Below are 21,285 nucleotides of genomic sequence, written 5' to 3'. Positions count from 1 at the left end.
CCAGCACTCATTCATTCCACATTTTTACCACCGGCACCTGTTGAACCATCTTCCACATTCTCTTCAATCTCATTCCACCCTCCAGATTTTCTACACAGCTGTTTACCACCATCTCAGGTCACTCCCCATCCTCACTAATGATATTTTCTGACCTCATTAACCCTCTCGAAACACACCTCTCTCCAGGTTTCCAGGTTATCAGGTATCCCACTCAACCTCCCACTACTCACCATTCTTCTGTGACTGAGAGTTGGTACCGATAACTCTCTTGGTCATAACCTGTGTCGTACTTACATTGATGTCATTCTTCCGAATGTCCTTTGTTCCTCAAAGTTTCCTTCCATTTTGCCCCTCTACCTCACTGTTGGTGTGTCCTCTCCAGCCCTCCCTTACCTCAAATGGACGCACAGCTGACACTACACATGAAAAGGAAGAATGCCTAACCTCCGTGTTTGCTTCTAAATCTTGTGTCCGAAACCCATCGCTTGCTCTACCCACCGTACCCAGCCGCACCCAGCTATCCATAGACTCAGTGTCCTTTTCTCCTGACAAGGTGGAGAGCTTGCTGTCAAACCTCGACTCAGATTCTGCAACCGGTCCAGACGGCATCAGCCCACGTGTCCTAAAAACCTGCTCCTCTGCTCTTGCTCACCCTCTCTCTGTTCTACTCATCCTCTCATTTGATCAGTCATCTGCCATCGAGTTGGAAATCAGCAAACATTACAACTCTCCATCAAGGCCAAGTCACACCTTGACGTTTTAGCCAGCTCATACCGATTTTTGAAAAATTTGTCTGAAACGCTGGCACACGTCGAATACGTTATGGGTAAGTTTTGGAAACATTGAGAGCATGCTGAAAAACACTGCCATACGTCGGAGTACGCTGGCTTTCATCGTTGTACTTTGCGGTTGTCCTAAAATTTTAGCATGCTTGAAATTTTACGACTTATGCCAGCAAATGACTCACAAGTTCCGCGACGCTGGCCGTAAGTTGTCGGCACGTTATGCTTTCGTTGACACACGTCCACACACGTTACTTGTAAGTTACTCATAAGTCGAAACACGTCAAGGTAATGGTTTGCGTCAGTGTTCCGGACTCCCTGTTTTTTTTTTTCTTCTTCGGGATGACGGTGATGTTGACACTTCGATTTCTAGTGCGGTTATGATTTAAATCGTTGAGCGGCAGCCTATTAATTATATTATATTATCACCGCACGAGAAATCGAAGTGTCAACATCACCGTCATACCGAGGAAAATAAAAGAAAAAACCAGGGAGTCTGGAACACTGACGCTAACCATTACCTTGACGTGTTTCGACTCCTGAGTAACTTACAAGTAACTTTTATCGACGTGTGCCAACGATCGCATATCGTGCGTCCAACTTATTCCCATCGCATGTGGAACGTGTGAGGCATACGGCAAGTATGTCGTAAAATGTTTCACACGTTTAAAATTTCAAGAAGTACTCCACTTACTACAACGTACGATAGCGTACTTTAGCGTTCTATTCACGTATACCAAACTTACCCATTCCGTATTCGACGTGCACTGGCGTTTTCGACGCATTTTTCAGAGGTCGGCATACGCTGGCAAGATCGCCAAGGTGTGACTGCGATGTTGACACTTCCATTTCTCCGGCGGTTATGATTTGAATCATTGTGCGGCAGCCTTTTAATAGGCTACGCCACGTGATCGTCGGCGATACGTGCAGCGCTATGCATAAGTTGGACTATCGTTGGGCATAGGTTGTGAACGCCGACAACAGGCGAAACATTCGTTGGTATAAGTTATCTATAAGACAACGAAACGTTCTGTGTCCGTTCCTAATATGTTATGCATATGACCAACTCCTTTTGAATATGTCCGAATCTTAAAAAAAAAACATCAAAAGTTCAGCGAACGCCAGCGTTTTACATACATTTTGATACGTTGCCATTGCTGGCAAAAACGTCAAGGTGTGACTGGGCCTTAAGAAGGTGCAAAAACAGATCCCAGCAACTCCAGATGAATCACCCTTCTCCCAATCATCAGCAAAGTTACGGAATCCATCATCGCTTCAGACATGAAATCCTTCCTCTTCTCCATTGGCTTGATTTCCGATCATCAAATTGGTTTCTGACCAGGTCACTCTTCCCTGGATATGATGCTTCTGCTCTCCCAACAATGTATGGAGGTCCTCAATGCCAGATATGAAATCAGAGCTATCTCTTTTGACATATCGAGTGCCTTCGATATGGTCTGACACCCTGCCCTGCTCACCAAACTCTCTTCCTATGGTATCCAAGGCCATCTCCACTCATGGCTTGCAGACTTTCTCTCCTGTCGCGTTCAACGTGTGTCCATAAATGGAGTTATTTCATCCCCTCTTCCTGTGCAGGCTGGAGTTCCTCAAGTCAGTGTTCTGGGCCCTGTTCGTTTTCTGGTTTTCATCAATGATCTCTCCGACTCTCTGGAAAATCCTCTGTATCTCTTTGCTGATGACTCCACCCTCTGCCGTACCATCTGTCATCCCTCACACAGGCAAGCAGCAGGTTCTTTGCTCACTGCAGATCAGGATAAAATCACAAACTGTTCCAACACATGGAACATGTCTTTCAATCCTGACACATCTCACACTCTCACTGTGTTTCTCCAAAAGAATCGTCTGGAACCCTCCCCACCACCCTCCCCACTTCATTTCCGTGCTGTGTACTTTCTCAACAATCCTCCGGAATAAATCCTTTCATTGAAGCTTCTGGGTCTCACTATCTGCCATGATCTTTACTGTTAAAGCCAGATTTCAAACCTCGCCTCCAAAGCCAGTCGCCGACTGGGAATCCTCCGTCGTGCAAAGTCCTTCCTTGCCCCACCTGAGCTCCTGATGACACATGAAGCTTTCGTCCGCAGCCTGATGGAGTGCAGTTCTGCCGTCTTGGCTGGTGCTCCTGCCTCTCACCTTTCTCGGCTTCACGCTGTGGAAACCAAGGTATTTCTGATCATTGGTATCTCCCACTATGAGACTGAGTCTTTGTCACTCTCACTCTCTCACGGCAGGCAGGTCGATGGTCTTTCTGTCTTCTACCGTCTCCTCTTCGGCCTCTGCTGTGTGTGAGATGTCCCCCATCCCCCCCCACCTATTTTTCATGCGGCACTTTAGGTCCGCCAGCAACTCCTTTCTGGTAAAACTACCAAAATTTACAATCCCTGCTCACCTTCACTCTTTCATTCCTCTTGTTCCCCACCTAAGGAACAAACTCCCTAACTCTCTTCAATCCCATTCTTTGCTCCAGGTCTTCAAAACAGCTGTTCACCACCATCTCTGATCTTCCTCCATCGAAAATCACGATCTTTTCTTCTGTAAAATAATCCTTATCTCCTGTCTCTCCCACATCTCCCATCGATCCTTCTCTCCCGTGTTCATCCACCTTCTTCTTCTTCTTTTGGGTGCTCCCGTTAGGGGTCGCCACAGTGGATCATTCGTCTCAATTTCGCTCCGTCCTCCACATCTTCCATTGTCACATCAACCACCCGCATGTCCGCCCTCACCACATCCATAAACCTCCTCTTTGGCCTTCCTCTTCTCCTCCTATCTGGCGGCTCCATCCTCAGCATCCTTCTCCCGATATACTCCGCTTCCTTCCTGTGCACATGTCCAAACCATCTCAATCTCGCCTCTCTCACTTTGTCTCCAAACCGTCCAACCTGCGCTGTCCCTCCAAAATACTCATTTCCAATCCTGTCCATCATCGTCACTCCCAACGAGAATCGCAGCATCTTCAACTCTGCCACCTCCAGCTCCTCCTCCTGTCTTTTTGTCATCGCCACCTCCTCTAAACCATACAACGTAGCTGGTCTCACTGCCGTCTTGTATACTTTCCCTTTCACTCTTGCAGATACCCTTCTATCACAAATCACTCCTGAAACTCTTCTCCACCCACTCCATCCTGCCTGCACTCTCTTTTTCACTTCTCAACCGCACTCTCCGTTACTTTGGACAGTTGATCCCAAGTATTTAAACCCATCCACCTTCCCCACCTCAACTCCTTGCAACCGCACCAGACCACCACCCTCCCTCTCATTTACGCACATGTACTCCGTCTTACTCCGACTGACTATCATTCCCCTTCTCTCCAGTGAGTACCTCCACCTCTCGAGGCTCGCCTCATTCTGCTTCCTCCTCTCACGACAGATCACGATGCCATCCGCAAACATCACAGTCCATGGAGACTCCTGTCTGATCTCGTCCGTCAACCTGTCCATCACCATTGCAAACAGAAAAAGGGCTCAGAGTCGATCCTTGATGCAATCCCACCTCCACCTTAAACCAGTCCGTCATTCCAAGCACACACCTCACCTCTCTCACACTGTCCTCATACATATACTGCACCACCCTCACATACTTCTCCACCACTCCCGACTTCCTCATACAATACCACAACTCTTCTCTTGGCACCCTGTCATAAGCTTTCTCTAAATCCACAAATACACAGTGCAACTCCTTCTGACCTTCCCTAAACTTCTCCATCAACTCTCAAAGCAAACATCGCATCTGTCGTGCTCTTCACTGACATAAAACCAAATCGTAACACATTAAAATACAATTCTGAACATAATTTGGCCTTAAGGTTGGAACAGGACGAGCGAAAACTGCCATCGTGGTGCTGCATCAGTGAGCATACCTTCGTCTGAAAGCAAAGGGAAGTCGCTTGTCTTCTCATCCAGTGATTCCTCGAGGTTAAAGATCCCATTGAATGCCTTCAAGAAGAGGCCATTGTGTGCCGGTGCAGAGGCCCATCATCAAAAGTAAATCATCGTCTGATTAGGTGTGAACTAGAGAAAAGAGAAATAGAATGATGAATGAAGTGAAGAGGTGAAAAATGATGTCACAGTTGTTCAAGAGGGAGGATAACATGTCATGGATGGGATTCACATTTACATTCAATTACAGGTCAGCTCTGCACGTTGTGACATTCACTAAATCAATAAGTCCCTGTGTTAGTACACAGCACGGTTCAGCACGGGAAACACAAGTTCTCGGTACGGAGTGAACATCACGTACCTGGTCTGGACCCCTGTCCTCGGGTGAACCGTCCATGGACCCGCGGTCATCCGGAGAACCTCCAGGACCGACCACGTATCCTCCATGGGAGCCGCTCGTGGATCCCTGGGTGTTCGCTTTAAGATCTCGGGTCATGGTGGACCCCACGTCGTGTCGGGTGAAGGACGGTACGCTATGGTAACCGAGTGAAGAGCGCGAGCTGTTTGGGGAAAAAGCGAACCACGAGATCGCGGTGTCTGATTGGTTCTCGCCATATCACGTGTCCATGATTTAAAATAAATACAAAGATTGAACGTTTCGTTTTAACGGATTGTTTGTGTTTCAGATTGTGTTGTGAAAGTGGAAAATCGAGTCCGAGTTCGTCGATGATTATTCCTTCGATAAGAATCAACGTTCTTTATTTTCTGTATTTGTATTTATCAACAATCTTCCCTCCATAACGGAGTTATATATGGGTATGTGGGGGATGTGGGTATGTGGGAATGTGGGAATGTGGGGGATGTGGGAATGTATCATCTACTCCTCTGGGAGGATTTGACTGAGGAAGCTGAAACTTTCAGGGATTAATGAGGGAACCCCGACATTGTTTCTGTGCAAGTTCCAATTGATTCCATCAAGTTTAGAGGAAATAGTTAATTCAGGACCCTTCGGGACCAAAATCGAATCGACTTGTTCTTGTCACGTCACCAATTCATCCAGCTCATTTTGCCAAAACTCATCCACAACTTTCTGAGATATCGTGCGATATATAATTTTTGGCCCAATCTCTCAATGCGTGAAGAATCATCACTTAAAATATTTAAATTCTCGGATCCGGATCTTCACCAAAATCGAATCATTTCGTCCTTGTCACCCACCCAACCTGTCCAATAAATGTCGTGCATATCCGTCCATAATTTTTTGAGATATCGGGCTGTATATCGGTTGTGGTCGTGTCCCTCAATGATGAAGAAGAACGACAAAAAATCCTCCGAAGAAAATGTAGTTGAATGTTCGTGTTGAAGAGAGGAGTTTGAAGTATTTGAACGAGAGGTACTTTCAATTCCTCAACTCCTCTCTTCACCATGACTCACGTGGCAGCCCGACCTCACTACTCGACCTTCTCACATTCAAGAATCATGAGTCGACACCTTCCTCCAGGTGCCAAGATGTGAGCTAGAAATCCTGCCTCCAGCAGACCTCGCAAATGAAGTCTTGTCCCCTTGAAGGTCCCTCAAAACCCTCACCCGAAAATCATACTCAATCGATGAAGACGCACACAACTTACACCTCGATTGACGCAACAAGGTTTGCCTTCTTCGACTGAAATATTTTGCATTCTACAAATCAAAAACAATGGAAGTATAAATATTTCAGAGAAAGAAATGACCATAATCCATGAAATTTTTGCGGTTGAGGAAATTCACAAACCACCATTCAGGTCCCGTAGGTGAGATATCTCTGTAAGTACATGTGTAGTTAGCCCCAAACCCGTTGTTTAGAGGGAATAAATGTGATTCATTCGGGCTGCAACCCTTTAAGATAGCCGTTTTTCTGTTCTATCTTTATTTTGAACCAACCACGTCTCAACCGCCATCACACAACAACCACCAACCGCAACGCCGCTTCACAACAACAACAACGCCAACAGCCACGACCTTTACCTTCACAACTCGCTCCCGCAAACATCGCATCACCGCCATTCCAAACGTCGCCATGGCCATGGACCAGCACTTTAAACCCTCCACCACCTTCGCCTCTCCTTCTGCGGCCATTCCCGCACCGCTTGTGGGCACCGAGCGTCAGGCTGTCCTGGCCTCGTGCGGGACGCGCGCCGAGCCGCGGGTGCAAATAGCGGCCTTTCCGAGGAGAAGTCGGATCAGGAATGATACACGCCCACTTCTGATCCGTCCAATCAGCAAGCGCGTGGCGGTTTGGCCTTGCCTGCAGGCGCGTCGGTGTAGAATCGATATATGCAAATTCGAGGATCAGGGGAGACTCACGCCCCTTTTTCTCCGTCCAATGGGCGAGCGTGGCTCCACCCCCGAGCTCGTACTGATCCAGAAATTTGCATATGGGTTCTCCTGCCGGACTATAAAGCGGGAAGCGAATTGAGTCAGTTTTGGGTCGGAGGGAGTTGGAGGCAGTCAGAGTTGGAGAAAAGGTCGAGGCAGTCAAGTCGGGTCTGGAGAGGAGCAGTCTGTGGAGCCGTGAGTCAAGTCGGGTCTGGAGAGTGGCAGTCTGTCGGGGTTCGGAGTCTGTCGGGGAGCTGCAGAGAGGGGAAGCCTGAAGCCTGGAGCGCGGTCGAGGTGGTTTGCTGCAGTCGGCTGAGGAGAATTGGGGAGGGGGACCGGATAGCTCGGGTCCGAGGCAAGGAAGACGGCGGTCGGCGACGAGGTCGCAGTGGAGTCGCTCGTCGCGGGACCCAAGCAAGCCAGCTATCCTCTTTCCCCAGAGCATCAACAATTCCCCCCCTCCCCCCCCCCCCCGCGCTGAGATAGTGCGAAAAGGGGGCCCCGTTCCCACCCCACTCCAAGCAGTGGCAAGGAAACCCACGAAGGAGCGCAGAGTCGGGGCGCCGCGACATTTGCGGCTAATCACAAGACACGGGTAGGATCCACCCGGTCTCGCGGCCCACAGGCCCCGTCTGCCCCCTTGTCTTTGAGGGTGGCCCTTTTCTTTTGCTTTTGAGTAAATGTGTTGTCGGCGCCGTCTGTAAAGTAAAACTGTGTAAGTGTTGCCGTGTCCTCGCATAGTCGGTAGGACATCTGCATTGTTGTGTTTCTTTTGTAACATCTGCTTTTGGTGCATAATTGTTGTAATTGTACATGTGTGCTCTCCGTGTGCCACGGAATAAATGTGAATTATGTTGAACTGTTTTTCCCGTTTCGCTTCGTCTTTTCTTTCATTGAATCTCCATCTTGCTTCACGTAAAGGGTTGGTAGTGGGCTTAATACACCCGATAATTAATCGGAACCGTCGAGGCCGACGATAACACCGCTCGGTTATCCCGCTAGTACGGAACCGGTCGCTTAAGCGGCCCGTGTCCGGAGTCAACCTGCGGCGAGGTGCGATCGCCCGGTCTACCCTCCGCGTGGGTACTTAGGGAGGTCGAATTTGGCGAACAACCCTATTCCACGCGGGGGGCCGATTGGCATGATCGTGGTGAGGCCGAAAGGCCCACCCGTGACTAGATCCCGGCGTGTGTCCGAGAGGGTCACGACAGAATTGTCCGTCCGGTGGGCAACGTGCCGCGATTCGAGTCACGTGGCCGCTCGCACGCCGGCGGGCGCGAATTTGCAACAATATAAAGGATTTTTGTCAATATCTACCAGTTGTGGACAAGGAAGGAACTTTCATAAAATAAATGAAAGAGGAACAAATTTAATATACAGCAAAACTCAAACACGATTATTGTGATGGATGTTTGATGTGTGGAGTACCTGGGATTGTGGAGAGAGAGTAGTCTTTCTGTCCAGAAGGAAATGTGTAGAAATGGCACACCTGAGAATTGTTGCAGGTCGGGTGAAGGAATAGATAGCTGGGATGATGGAGTATCAACTTTCACACTCCGTCATCTCCGTCTGTCGATTCCAGCACTCGTTCATTCCTCATTTTTCAATGGGTCAATTTGACAGCGTTTCTGGCGGATTCTGATGGGGTGTTTTCACATTTATTTATTATCGGGCGCACTTTCGGCCACCAGGTACTGCCAGTGGCTCGCAGGCCGGGCAATGAAGAACAAGGCATTAGAGTGCCAATGGAAAACTCACCCCTCTGCTTCACCCTGATCTGTGGGCGCTCTCTCTCTCTCTCTCTCTCTCTCTCTCTCTCTCTCTCTCTCTCTCTCTCTCTCTCTCTCTCTCTCTCTCTCTCAGTCTCTCTCTCTCGGTCTCACTCTCTGTTTCTCTCTCTCTCTCTCTCTCTCTCTCTCTCTCTCTCTCTCTCTCTCTCTCTCTCTCTCTCTCTCTCTCTCTCTCTCTCTCTCTGTCTCTGTCTCTCTCTCTCTCTCTGTCTCTCTCTCTCTCGGTCTCTCTCTCTCTCGGTCTCTCTCTCTCTCTCTCTCTCTCTCTCTCTCTCTCTCTCTCTCTCTCTCTCTCTCTCTCTCTCTCTCTCTCTCTCTCTCTCTCTCTCTCTCTCTCTCTCTCTCTCTCCCTGTCTCTCTCTCTCTCTCCCTGTCTCTCTCTCTCTCTCTCCCTCTCTCTCAGAGATAAAAGAAGGGGACAGAATAAAATGAAACAGAAAGACAATAACAAACAACCAGGGCCCGGTTGCTTAAAGCATCATGAAATTTAATGATCGATTTGGCTTAAACGATCATTAAATTCCTTAACGATAGATTAGCAAATGACAGGATTTTACAGTGTTGCTCAAAGGTGAAGAGGGATTTAATCGATCGTTTAAGTTAACGATAGCTTTGAGCAACAGCATTAAACCTATCGTTAATTTAACGATAGTTTTAATCGATCGTTAGGCTAATGATAGGTTTAACGATGCTTTGAGCAACCAGGCCCAGGGGGATTGTAGTCCTGGCCCTGGCATAGCACCCCGTATACATTTCTGACCGCATAGACTTTGACAGTTGATTTGAGTATGGAATACCTCCAGCTTCAAGAATCTATGAGGTGGAATTCTGAAATTTGTAGCAAAATCCGGAAAACAGCCATTTTCCAACATGGCCGCCATCAGGCCAGCACCAAAAAAGAAATGCATATAACTTCTGATAGGAACGTAGTAGAAGGACGATTTTTGCGTCTATGATAGGGTTTTTAGGTATGCCCAACACAGTGGTGGCGTCAAAAAGCATTTTAGACGTTGCCCATTTACCGAAATCAAACATGGCCGCCACCCAAAATCGATAAAACATGAAAATCTGGATAACTTTTGATAGGAATGTAGTAGAAGAACGGTTGTGGTGTCAATTCTGGGGTTTTCAGGGATGCCCGACACAATGGTGGCGTCAAAAAGCATTTTAGAAGTTGCCCAGTTACCGAAATCCAAGATGGCCGACACTCAAAATCCGTAAAGCATGAAAATGTTTATAACTTTTGAATGGAATGTAGTAGAAGGACAATTTTGGTGTCTATTTTGTCAATTATGCAAAGCTGCTCAGCTCAACGAAAACGTGGCAAGGCTTCTGGACTTTGTGAGAGATAGGGGCAATCCTTACATCATCGAGGCTCCAGGCATCAAGCTCCATAACCTCATCACCAAACAGTTGGCAGATGATGAAGTGGCAGTGCGGCTGCTTCAGGTGCAACAGAACGGAGATCGACTGGTCAAAGAATTTCGGAAAGAGCGGTTCCTGGAGAAGAAAAAAAAATTATCGGTCACCATATCAAAAAACACCTGGCGCAAATGGACTACAAACCACCCTCTGCGACGACTACAGCTCCTGTAACTGTGTCACCCAAGATGATAGCGGCAGCTCAGCGTGATATTGAGATCGTGAAAGAGCGGGGCATGACACTCGACTCTATCTATGGCCATGATATCATCCCCATTTCGACAATATTTGAAGGTGACCTCCCCTCCAAACCTGACGAAAGTGCACTGATTGCTGATCTGGAGAAGTATTTAACGGTTGAAGACATGTATTTTCCCGGGGGGGGCGGGGGGGTCTAAGATATCCGTTATCTTAGACTTCATGTCTAAAATTCGGTCATTTCCAAACTTCGCATCCTTCGATCTATCTGCGGGCCGCTCAATTTGCTCCAGGACCAGCCTCCACGTCGTATTTGACAGCTACCTGGAGTCATCCGTTAAAGCTGGAGAAAGGTTCCGTCATGCTGGCTTAGTGGGGTCTGTTGACCTCATTGAGCTCACTGTTGATGTTCCAATACCACAGCAACTTGAGAAGTTCTGGACATCGCCGTCCAATAAAACCAAGTTGCAGCAGCTGGCCCGCCAGCTGGCATCAACTCCTCTGTGAGTCAAGCTGCCCGTCGTGCTCAGCGGATGTATCACAGATGAGGAAGTTGTGCCAGCACAGTTGCTGTGTACAGGCAGATCGTCAACTCTACCGTCTGCCGAAACCTGTGAATCTATCGAGACTTTGACATGTCGTGTGGAAGAAGCTGATGATCGCTTAGTTCTTCACTGTGCATGGGAGGTAGATCGCGGGAGTAGTCGGCTGCTCGTGATCTCTAATGATACTGACACAATGGTGTATTTACTTCGCTTTATCTCTCAAATGCGAGAGAGGGGTCTTCAACAGTTGTGGGTAGAGTTTGGCTCCGGTGAGCATAGGCGTTGTATACCACTGCATGTTCTCGCAGATAAGTTGGGAGTGGGACTGTGCAGGGTCATAGTGAAGGCGCATGTCCTCACTGGCGATGATTCGCTTCGTAAGATTGGCACAAAACACACGTCTCTCTCATGTGAACCACAGAAGTTCCTTGCCGATTTTGCAGAGTCAAATCAGTTGACTGAAGAGGTCATGCAGAAGGCTGAGGAGTATCTCGTTCATGTGTGGGCTGGTGCAAAGTCCAAGCCAGAATCTCGGACCTTCGACCAGCTTCGAGTGGAGTGCCATATTCGAGCTACGACGCCGAAGCCCTTGGAAGCCCTACCCCCCACATCAAGTGTCATTCGTGGCCATATCCAGAGAGCTTTTTTGTTGTGCGTAATGTCCTTTGCCTTCTTGGTGACCCCCATTCAGCTCCAGATCCGACGAATTACGGCTGGGTCATGGATAATGGCATCCTCTTGGGACGTCAGGATGGGACGTAAGAACTAATTGGTTTATCAATGTCTAACTTGCCACTCTCTGTGATTGAACTCATATTCATACCACGACAGGCAATGACTGTACAGTGTAATATTATTCTGCAATGTTTTTCTCTCAGTATTGTTATTAAATATTAAGAAGCTGTACTCGCCCTCGATAAATGTTTGTCATACTTCTATAAAACTTTGTGTGTATCTTATTTTACTGATTTGATTGTTTGCCATACTTGATTGGCGGTCATGCTGGATTTTGGCAAACTAGATAATGTTAAATATAATACTGTTACCTCGGGACTGTCAATATGGCCACACCAGACACCATTTCTGTTAAAAGTCACGCACGTTTTCAGGTTTGACGAATTTAGTTTGGCGGCCATCTTGGTGTTCGGTAACTGAGAAACATCAAAAATGTTTTTTTGGCGCCAAGACTGTGTCGGGCATAACTGAAAACGCCATAATCGACACGACATTCGTCCTTCTACGACATTCCTATCAAAAGTTATACACATTTTCATGTTTGATGGATTTTGGGTGGCAGCCATCTTGGATTTTGGCAACTGGGCAACGTCTCAAATGCTATTTGACACCACCACTTTGTCGGGCGTTCCTAAAAACCATATATTAGACACCAAAATCGTCCGACTACGTTCTTATCAGAAGTTATATGCATTTCTTTTTTGGCGCTGACCTGGTGGCGGCCATTTTGGAAAATGGCTGTTTTCCAGATTTTGCTGCAAATTTCAGAATTCCACCTCGTAGATTCTTGAAACTGGAGATATTCCATACTCAAATCAACTGTCAAAGTCGATGCGGTCATCAATGTATACGGGGTTCTATGCCAGGGCCTGGACTATTGTGTGGGAGGGTAGGGGTGGGAAGAGGAGGGGTGGGAAGGGGTGGAGGAGAGGGGAGCGAAGGGGATGAAATTAGAGGGGAGGTAAAAGAAGTGCAGAAGAGAGTGGATGGGGTATATTGTCGGGGTTATAGGACTTGGTGCGAGCCAACTCTTCTGGTGCCAAATTTGTAATTACAAAAAATGAAATTCAAATCAAACGGAAGACCAAATAAAATAGGAACTGCATTGGAGTCAACAGAAGGAACTCGAACAAGCAAAAAAAAAAAAAACAGAGATTGAAGTCATCAGGAGGAACCTGGTAAGGACTGGGGTTTCAATTGCTGTTCCGTCACCCTCAAACCCATCCAGATGCAACCAAGTGAGCCTTATTAAATAAATAAAAATTTCAAAAGAACGCAGATTCAAAAAATATATATATATTCTGGCTGCCAGACGCTGCGTCCAATCAAGTTGAAATTTGTAACATATTGTTACGTCCACGGGACTTGAACAGTCCCGCCAACGTAGAATGAGCCGAAACGATGGAGGCGGTTTCTTTATTTATAACCCAAACATGGCGGTTCTAATCGCTCTTCCGCAAACGGGACGAGGAAGGTGGCACGAGTCACTTTTCACTGAGTTGATGATGTTTATTTGTTTTTATTATTAACCAGAAATTACAAGACTCGGCAAGAAAAGGGATCCGGGGCGATTCGACGGGATGGTGTGGGATCGGGCGTGGGGAAAAACACAGACAATTCCAATGAATATACAATTCTCAAACCCTCTAAGGCGCCAAGTACACACACACACACACACACACACACACACACACACACACACACACACACACACACACACACACACACACACACACACACACACACACACACAAAACGTAGCTCCTTCTGGTGGTCAGGCTGGACCGTGGTGTGGACGCAACTGTCCCTGGATCAGCGTCGGACGAGCTGGCCTTGCTCTCGTCATGGGGGGGGGGACAGGAGAAACCGTGGTGCTGTCGACCTCCTGGTCCTGGCCCAAGTCCGCTCACAGCCACCAGGGAACCAGTTCTGGCGCCAAATTGCGAGCAGGAGAGGAGGCAGGTCCGCCCGCCGTTCGACCCCGTACTGCGAGTCAGTAGAACCCCAGAGCCAACCAAGGTGAGGCACGAGGCTCAGCAAGGCTCCAAGACACGATGAAGAACACGATCGAATCAGCACAACAACAAGTATGATTCCCGCGCAACAGCCTCCACACCCTAAAAACACGATCTTTTTGTCCCGATCTTCTTCCTCTTTTCTTTTCGACCCCGAACAGAACCTTTTTATCCTCCCGTCCTCGTCACTTCCAATCGAGCCGTTTTATTGGCCCACCGCCGTCGCCTTCCGCCAATCGTGATCACGGGGCGGAGCCATCCGCAGCCCTGTCCTGTGACGTCACGGCCAGCCTCCAGGGACTACTAAAAGGGGTTTACGCAGACACACTTACCCTATCCCGTGTCCCTATCTAATTACGTTACAATTATCATTTCCCCCTTGAAGAAATGAACATTTACTAGACAACTTATCACCACTGAATTGCTACTTATTACATCGAGATCCTGGTAAACTCGAACAGCATGGCATACCTAATTAAACATCCTAATTACCCTTTGAATGCATACCCCCCCCCCTCAAACGTAACAATATTGTTACGGTTGTGGAAATTCACAGATCACCATTCAGGTTCCCCAGAGGTCAGTTATTTCGGTAAGTGTGTTTCATTTTAGATTTCCCCACCAATGTATCATGGGAATTATTCGGGTGCCGGGTTGTGCATCTTCAGTTAGCCGTTATTCTGTCTCTATCTTTTATTTTAACAACAACAATAACAACAACAATAACAACGATAATCCACGGCCGCGTTTTACGGTGATCTCCACCACGTCCGCGTGAGGCCGGTGATTTCTACCATGTCCGTGTGCAAGCATGACTTGCAAAACGGATCAAAACGGCGAGAGGGGGCGTAGCCAGCCGGGGTGAAGGGTCGAAGGTGAAAGAGCAAGCACCCCCCCCCCCCCGCCGAACCCGATAAAAAGCCGTGCTAAAACGCCGAGAAGCCAGTTGAGTTTGAAGCCTGGAGTCCAGTTGAGTTTAGAGCCTGGAATCCAGTTGAGTTTGGAGCCTGGAGTCCAGTTGAGTTTGGAGCCTGGAATCCAGTTGAGTTTGGAGCCTGGAGTCCAGTTGAGTTGAGTTGAGTTGAGTTCGGAGTGTTGGAGTCCGGAGAGTTGGGGAGAACGCTTGAGTTGGGCGCTGGACTTCGTGGCTTGCAGTCGGCGGTGGGAGTGGAGAGACGCCCCGTTGGGAGCTGGAGAGTTCGGAGTTCGGGCAGTTGGTTCGCTGGGGGTTCACCAGCACGACCAGGAGGCCTGAGTCAAGAGCCATTCACTCCTCCAACGCGTCGTCGGCTAGACCAGGCCGCAGTGGAGGCCGGAAGACCAAGGGAGCCAGTCGGAACTTGTGGGTCCGGGCACAGACTTCGAGGGTCGCCGAACCAGGAACCAGCGAGTCACCACGAGGGTGGCCAGGTAGCCCGCTCGATCTCTCGGAGCCCCTTCGGTCATCCCGGCTCCAAGCAATAATAAAGGCTGACAAGCCTGTTCTTTCTTTCTGGGGTTTTGCATGAAAATCTGTGGCGCCTTGTCCATAAGTAACAAACTGATTAAGTGCATGTACATAATAAATAGACATCGGCTGTAGGATTTTGCTCGTGTCTTGTCGCCATCCCCCCATTCATTACATATGTGCATTGAAAATAAATACCCCCATTGTTCGAATGTTCACCTGCTCGTTGCGTCCCTTCTTCCATTGACTGCCATAATTGCGTTTGGGATATTAGCTGGCTGATTATAAGCCGATAAAACGCACATCTGGTCCGACGGGGCTTGGCGATATAAAACCGCTCGGCAATCGCATACGGAACGAGCTGCGAAAGCAGCTCGTTTTCGTGCAGGTCCCGTTGAGGTATAAACTCCCGGCACTTTTGTCCGTGCGAATAATTAGGTACATCGACAATTCGGCAATCGACCCTGTAGTGCGTGGACAGAAGATTTGGCTGGTTTATGGTGTGTTAAAAACACACGTAGCTGGGTTTCGGCGTTGATCCGGAAGCTACGACTGGATTGCTCGTTTGGTGGGCGTGCGTGCGGCTGCTATTGGGCTAAGGTGGTCGTCCTTACGCCGGACGGGCTGAAATCTACAACAATATATTCCCCCATTCACCACGAGATCATAATTGTGAAATTTCAAGTCAATCGATGAAGCTGTTCAAGATAAATAATTTTTCTTAATATTTTCCTTCGATCCAATTCGGCTGCCAAACCATGTGACCAATAAATTATTCATGAACACGCTGGTATTCCCAAGGCCCGGGAAACGTGTGTGAAGTTTCCCTTCGATCTGTTCAGCCCTTCTGGAGAAGAAAATTTTAAAAGGTTTTCGGGTAAATCCAATGTGGCTGCCAAACCATGTGACAGCCGACGGGAACTTCTCGTTCCTCATGGATAGGTGGTCATACCTGTAAAGATTGTTCTCGATCTGTTCAGCTGTTTCAGAGAAAATTTTTGAAATTTAAACAAATATATATATATATATATATATATATATATATATATATATATATATATATATATATATATATATATATGTATGTATGGCGACCGAACTACGTGAAGAATGACGTCATAATTATTTTTTGTGTTGATCAATTTATCCAAAGATGACCCTCAAAAATGTTCATACTGATCGGAAGTAGCGTTCGACGTAAGCAATTATGACGTCATAACGAAGGCACCTTTGACATCATTTTTTTAAAATCACTTCCTCCCCATGGGGAGTACTTGATGGGTCCGAGTTTCAACTTTTTCCATGCAGCGGTTTCAGAGATATTAAAGGTCCAACGTTGATCCTTTTTTTCCAACCCAACTGCCACACCACGTGACCCATGACATCATAATTATCATGAAAACATTGTCCATGAGTAGTTGCGTGTCTGGTGAAAAATTTGTGTCAATCCGACAAGCGGTTCCAGAGAAAATAGACAAAATGTAATAACAAGCCGGTCGTCGGCGATGGGTCGCCGAGCATGGAAACAAAAAGATATAGAGCAAAATGAATGTCATATAGCGGATAGGGAATCACCTTAAGATTATGCAAATCAAATCTCATCCAGTTCCATCTCATAACTACTCGGTATCAATTTGAATGAAAAGTACCGAAAATGCGGTTTGAAATCGGAAATCCCCAAAGTTCGAGGGGGTGTTGTGGGTGAACAAATATCTAAATCGAAAATCCGGCTCGATCGTTTGTGCAAAATGTATTCCAGACGATTAGTGTGAATTTTCATGACCTTCCGACCATAACCCGAGGAGGAGTAGCATTTGGTGCGAAGGCACCTCCAGCTCTCGCATATTATCGATTTTTTCACGAATTGACCTTTGACCCCTGACTGAAGCGAACTCGGTCAATATGTCCTGAGGCAAAGTTGTAGAACTCATTGAGTACCATGAACCTGCAAAGTTTCATTCGTATCAATGCACTCACCTGGTCGCGAGGGGGCCTTCAATTTTTGCCAATTTTTGGGTATACCCTCATTGTAGGGGGCGCTGCGGGTAAAGTATTCCATAAATCACAAAAACCGGAATATATTTGATAAAACCGGAACCTGGAGATCATTCGTGCCAAATTTCATAACCTTACGTGGGATAATGGGTTTCGGAATTGATTTCGCGTGAACGGTCCCGATTTTGAAGGTTTTTCGGTTGTTGCTAGTGAACGAAAGCGTCCCTAGCAACCATCACAATTTCCAAAGAACTCGGTCATAAGATGTACCTACCACCCGAGTTTGGTCAAAATCCGCCCACGTTTACGACCAATTATGCTGATGACAAACGAACAAACATCCAAACAAACAGACAGAATTACTGACAATAAGGGTCACCTATTTCGGCGACCCAACAGACAGAATAACAACATTGACTGACAAAATATTTGAAACATCTTCGATTTCGCAAGAAACAAACGGAACCAAAACAACACCCTCTCCTTCGGTGAGGGTAATTGGAAGGCACTCAGTGGAGTAGATACCTCCACTCGGCTGAGCGGTTTCCGGTTTTTTATCCCACTGATAGGCCGGATCTGGATTCCGACCTGAACCAAAATCGAATCGACTTGTTCTTGTCACCGAACCAACTCGTCCACCTAATTTTGCCATAACTCGTCCAAAACTTTCTGAGATATCATGCGATATATCATTTTTGGCTCAATCTCTCAATGCGTGAAGAATCACTTTTTAAAATATTTAAATTCTCGGATTCGGATCTTCACCAAAATCGAATCATTTAGTCCATGTCACCCTGTCCAATAACTCAACCTGTCCAATAACTGTCGTGCAGATCCGTCCAAAATTTTTTGAGATATCGGGCTGAATATCGGTTGTGGTCGAATCCCTCAATGATGAAGAATCACGACAAAAAATGCTCGGAAGAACATGTAGTTGAATGTTCGTGTTGAAGAGAGGTGTTGATAGAACAGAACGAAAGGTACTTTCTACTTCCTCAACACCTCTCTTCACCACGACTCACGTGGCAGCCCGAACTCACTTCTGGACCTTCTCACATTCAAGAATCATGAGTCAACACCTTCCTCCAGGTGCCAAGATGTGAGCCAGAAAGCTTGTCTCCAGCAGACCTCGCAAATCACGTCTTGTCCCCTTGAAGGTCCCTCAAAACCCTCACCCGAAAATCATACTCAATCGATGAAGATGCACACAACTTACACCTCGATTGACGCAACAAGGTTTGCCTTCTTTGACTGAAATATTTTGCATTCTACAAATCAAAAACAATGGAAGTATAAATATTTCAGAGAAAGAAAACGACCATAATCCATTATGTAAAGGATTTCTGTAAATAATCTACCATTTGTGGACAAGGAAGGAACTTTCACAAAACCAATGAATGAGGAAGAAATTAAATTAACAGCAAAACTCAAATCCGATTACTGTGATGGATGTTTAATGTGTGGAGTACCTGGGATTGTGGAGAGAGAGGGTAGTCTTTCCGTCCAGAAGGACATGTGTAGAAATGGCACACTTGAGAATTGTTGCAGGGAGGTTGAAGGAAGGGATGGCCGGGGAAAAGAAGTATCAACTTTCACATTCCTTTTCCTCTGTCTTCCATTCCAGCACTCATTCATTCCACATTTTTACCACCGGCACCTGTTGAACCATCTTCCACATTCTCTTCAATCTCATTCCACCCTCCAGATTTTCTACACAGCTGTTTACCACCATCTCAGGTCACTCCCCATCCTCACTAATGATATTTTCTGACCTCATTAACCCTCTCGAAACACACCTCTCTCCAGGTTTCCAGGTTATCAGGTATCCCACTCAACCTCCCACTACTCACCATTCTTCTGTGACTGAGAGTTGGTACCGATAACTCTCTTGGTCATAACCTGTGTCGTACTTACATTGATGTCATTCTTCCGAATGTCCTTTGTTCCTCAAAGTTTCCTTCCATTTTGCCCCTCTACCTCACTGTTGGTGTGTCCTCTCCAGCCCTCCCTTACCTCAAATGGACGCACAGCTGACACTACACATGAAAAGGAAGAATGCCTAACCTCCGTGTTTGCTTCTAAATCTTGTGTCCGAAACCCATCGCTTGCTCTACCCACCGTACCCAGCCGCACCCAGCTATCCATAGACTCAGTGTCCTTTTCTCCTGACAAGGTGGAGAGCTTGCTGTCAAACCTCGACTCAGATTCTGCAACCGGTCCAGACGGCATCAGCCCACGTGTCCTAAAAACCTGCTCCTCTGCTCTTGCTCACCCTCTCTCTGTTCTACTCATCCTCTCATTTTATCAAAGTCATCTGCCATCGAGTTGGAAATCAGCAAACATTACAACTCTCCATCAAGGCCAAGTCACACCTTGACGTTTTAGCCAGCTCATACCGATTTTTGAAAAATTTGTCTGAAACGCTGGCACACGTCGAATACGTTATGGGTAAGTTTTGGAAACATTGAGAGCATGCTGAAAAACACTGCCATACGTCGGAGTACGCTGGCTTTCATCGTTGTACTTTGCGGTTGTCCTAAAATTTTAGCATGCTTGAAATTTTACGACTTATGCCAGCAAATGACTCACAAGTTCCGCGACGCTGGCCGTAAGTTGTCGGCACGTTATGCTTTCGTTGACACACGTCCACACACGTTACTTGTAAGTTACTCATAAGTCGAAACACGTCAAGGTAATGGTTTGCGTCAGTGTTCCGGACTCCCTGTTTTTTTTTTTTTTCTTCTTCGGGATGACGGTGATGTTGACACTTCGATTTCTAGTGCGGTTATGATTTAAATCGTTGAGCGGCAGCCTATTAATTATATTATATTATCACCGCACGAGAAATCGAAGTGTCAACATCACCGTCATACCGAGGAAAATAAAAGAAAAAACCAGGGAGTCTGGAACACTGACGCTAACCATTACCTTGACGTGTTTCGACTCCTGAGTAACTTACAAGTAACTTTTGTCGACGTGTGCCAACGATCGCATATCGTGCGTCCAACTTATTCCCATCGCATGTGGAACGTGTGAGGCATACGGCAAGTATGTCGTAAAATGTTTCACACGTTTAAAATTTCAAGAAGTACTCCACTTACTACAACGTATGATAGCGTACGTTAGCGTTCTATTCACGTATACCAAACTTACCCATACCGTATTCGACGTGCACTGGCGTTTTTGACGCATTTTTCAGAGGTCGGCATACGCTGGCAAGATCGCCAAGGTGTGACTGCGATGTTGACACTTCCATTTCTCCGGCGGTTATGATTTGAATCATTGTGCGGGAGCCTTTTAATAGGCTACGCCACGTGATCGTCGGCGATACGTGCAGCGCGCTATGCATAAGTTAGACTATCGTTGCGCATAGGTTGTGAACGCCGACAACAGGCGAAGCATTCGTTGGTATAAGTTATCTTTCAGACAACGAAACGTTCTGTGTCCGTTACTGATATGTTATGCATACGACCAACTCGTTATGAATATGTCCGAATCTTTAGAAAAAACATCAAAAGTTCAGCATAAGCCAGCGATTTACATACATTTTGATACGTTGCCATTGCTGGCTAAAACGTCAAGGTGTGACTGGGCCTTAAGAAAGTGCAAAACAGATCCCAGCAACTCCAGATGAATCACCCTTCTCCCAATCATCAGCAAAGTTACAGAATCCATCATCGCTTCAGACATGAAATCCTTCCTCTTCTCCATTGGCTTGATTTCCGATCATCAATTTGGTTTCAGACCAGGTCACTCTACCCTAGATATGCTGCTTCTGCTCTCCCAACAATGTATGGAGGTCCTCAATGCCAGATATGAAATCAGAGCCATCTCTTTTGACATATCGAGTGCCTTCGATATGGTCTGACACCCTGCCCTGCTTACCAAACTCTCTTCCTATGGTATCCAAGGCCATCTCCACTCATGGCTCGCAGACTTTCTCTCCTGTCGCGTTCAACGTGTGTCCATAAATGGAGTTATTTCATCCCCTCTTCCTGTCCAGGCTGGAGTTCCTCAAGGCAGTGTTCTGGGCCCTGTTCTTTTTCTGGTTTTGATCAATGATCTCTCCGACTCTCTGGAAAATCCTCTGTATCTCTTTGCTGAT

The 21,285-nt window shown here is 46.9% G+C and overlaps 1 long non-coding RNA gene across 14 annotated transcripts in view; it reads right to left on the bottom strand.

The window, feature by feature from the left end:
- The window catches only part of LOC147007870 (uncharacterized), a 48,342-nt gene extending 28,564 nt beyond the window's left edge, over positions 1-19,778 (bottom strand). For 2 of the 14 annotated variants that reach the window (XR_015053827.1, XR_015053828.1), the window contains exons 1-4: positions 18,650-19,464; positions 10,189-10,323; positions 5,040-5,238; positions 4,660-4,810 (exon numbers count right to left, since the gene is read on the bottom strand). This is a non-coding gene — a long non-coding RNA (uncharacterized LOC147007870). Of the gene's footprint in view, positions 1-4,121; positions 4,233-4,659; positions 4,811-5,039; positions 5,239-6,682; positions 7,025-8,461; positions 8,544-10,188; positions 10,324-18,649 lie in introns of those variants that run through there. The other 12 variants (XR_015053821.1, XR_015053832.1, XR_015053823.1 and 9 more) reach the window with 12 other exon arrangements.
- Positions 19,779-21,285: the final 1,507 nt, after the last annotated feature.

Source organism: Eptatretus burgeri, chromosome 24 (genome assembly GCF_056783735.1).
Source record: "Eptatretus burgeri isolate ZD-2024b chromosome 24, Ebu_testis_v1, whole genome shotgun sequence".
In the NCBI taxonomy this organism is placed as follows: Eukaryota; Metazoa; Chordata; class Myxini; order Myxiniformes; family Myxinidae; genus Eptatretus; species Eptatretus burgeri.
This window is presented reverse-complemented; position numbering and strand designations above follow the sequence as displayed.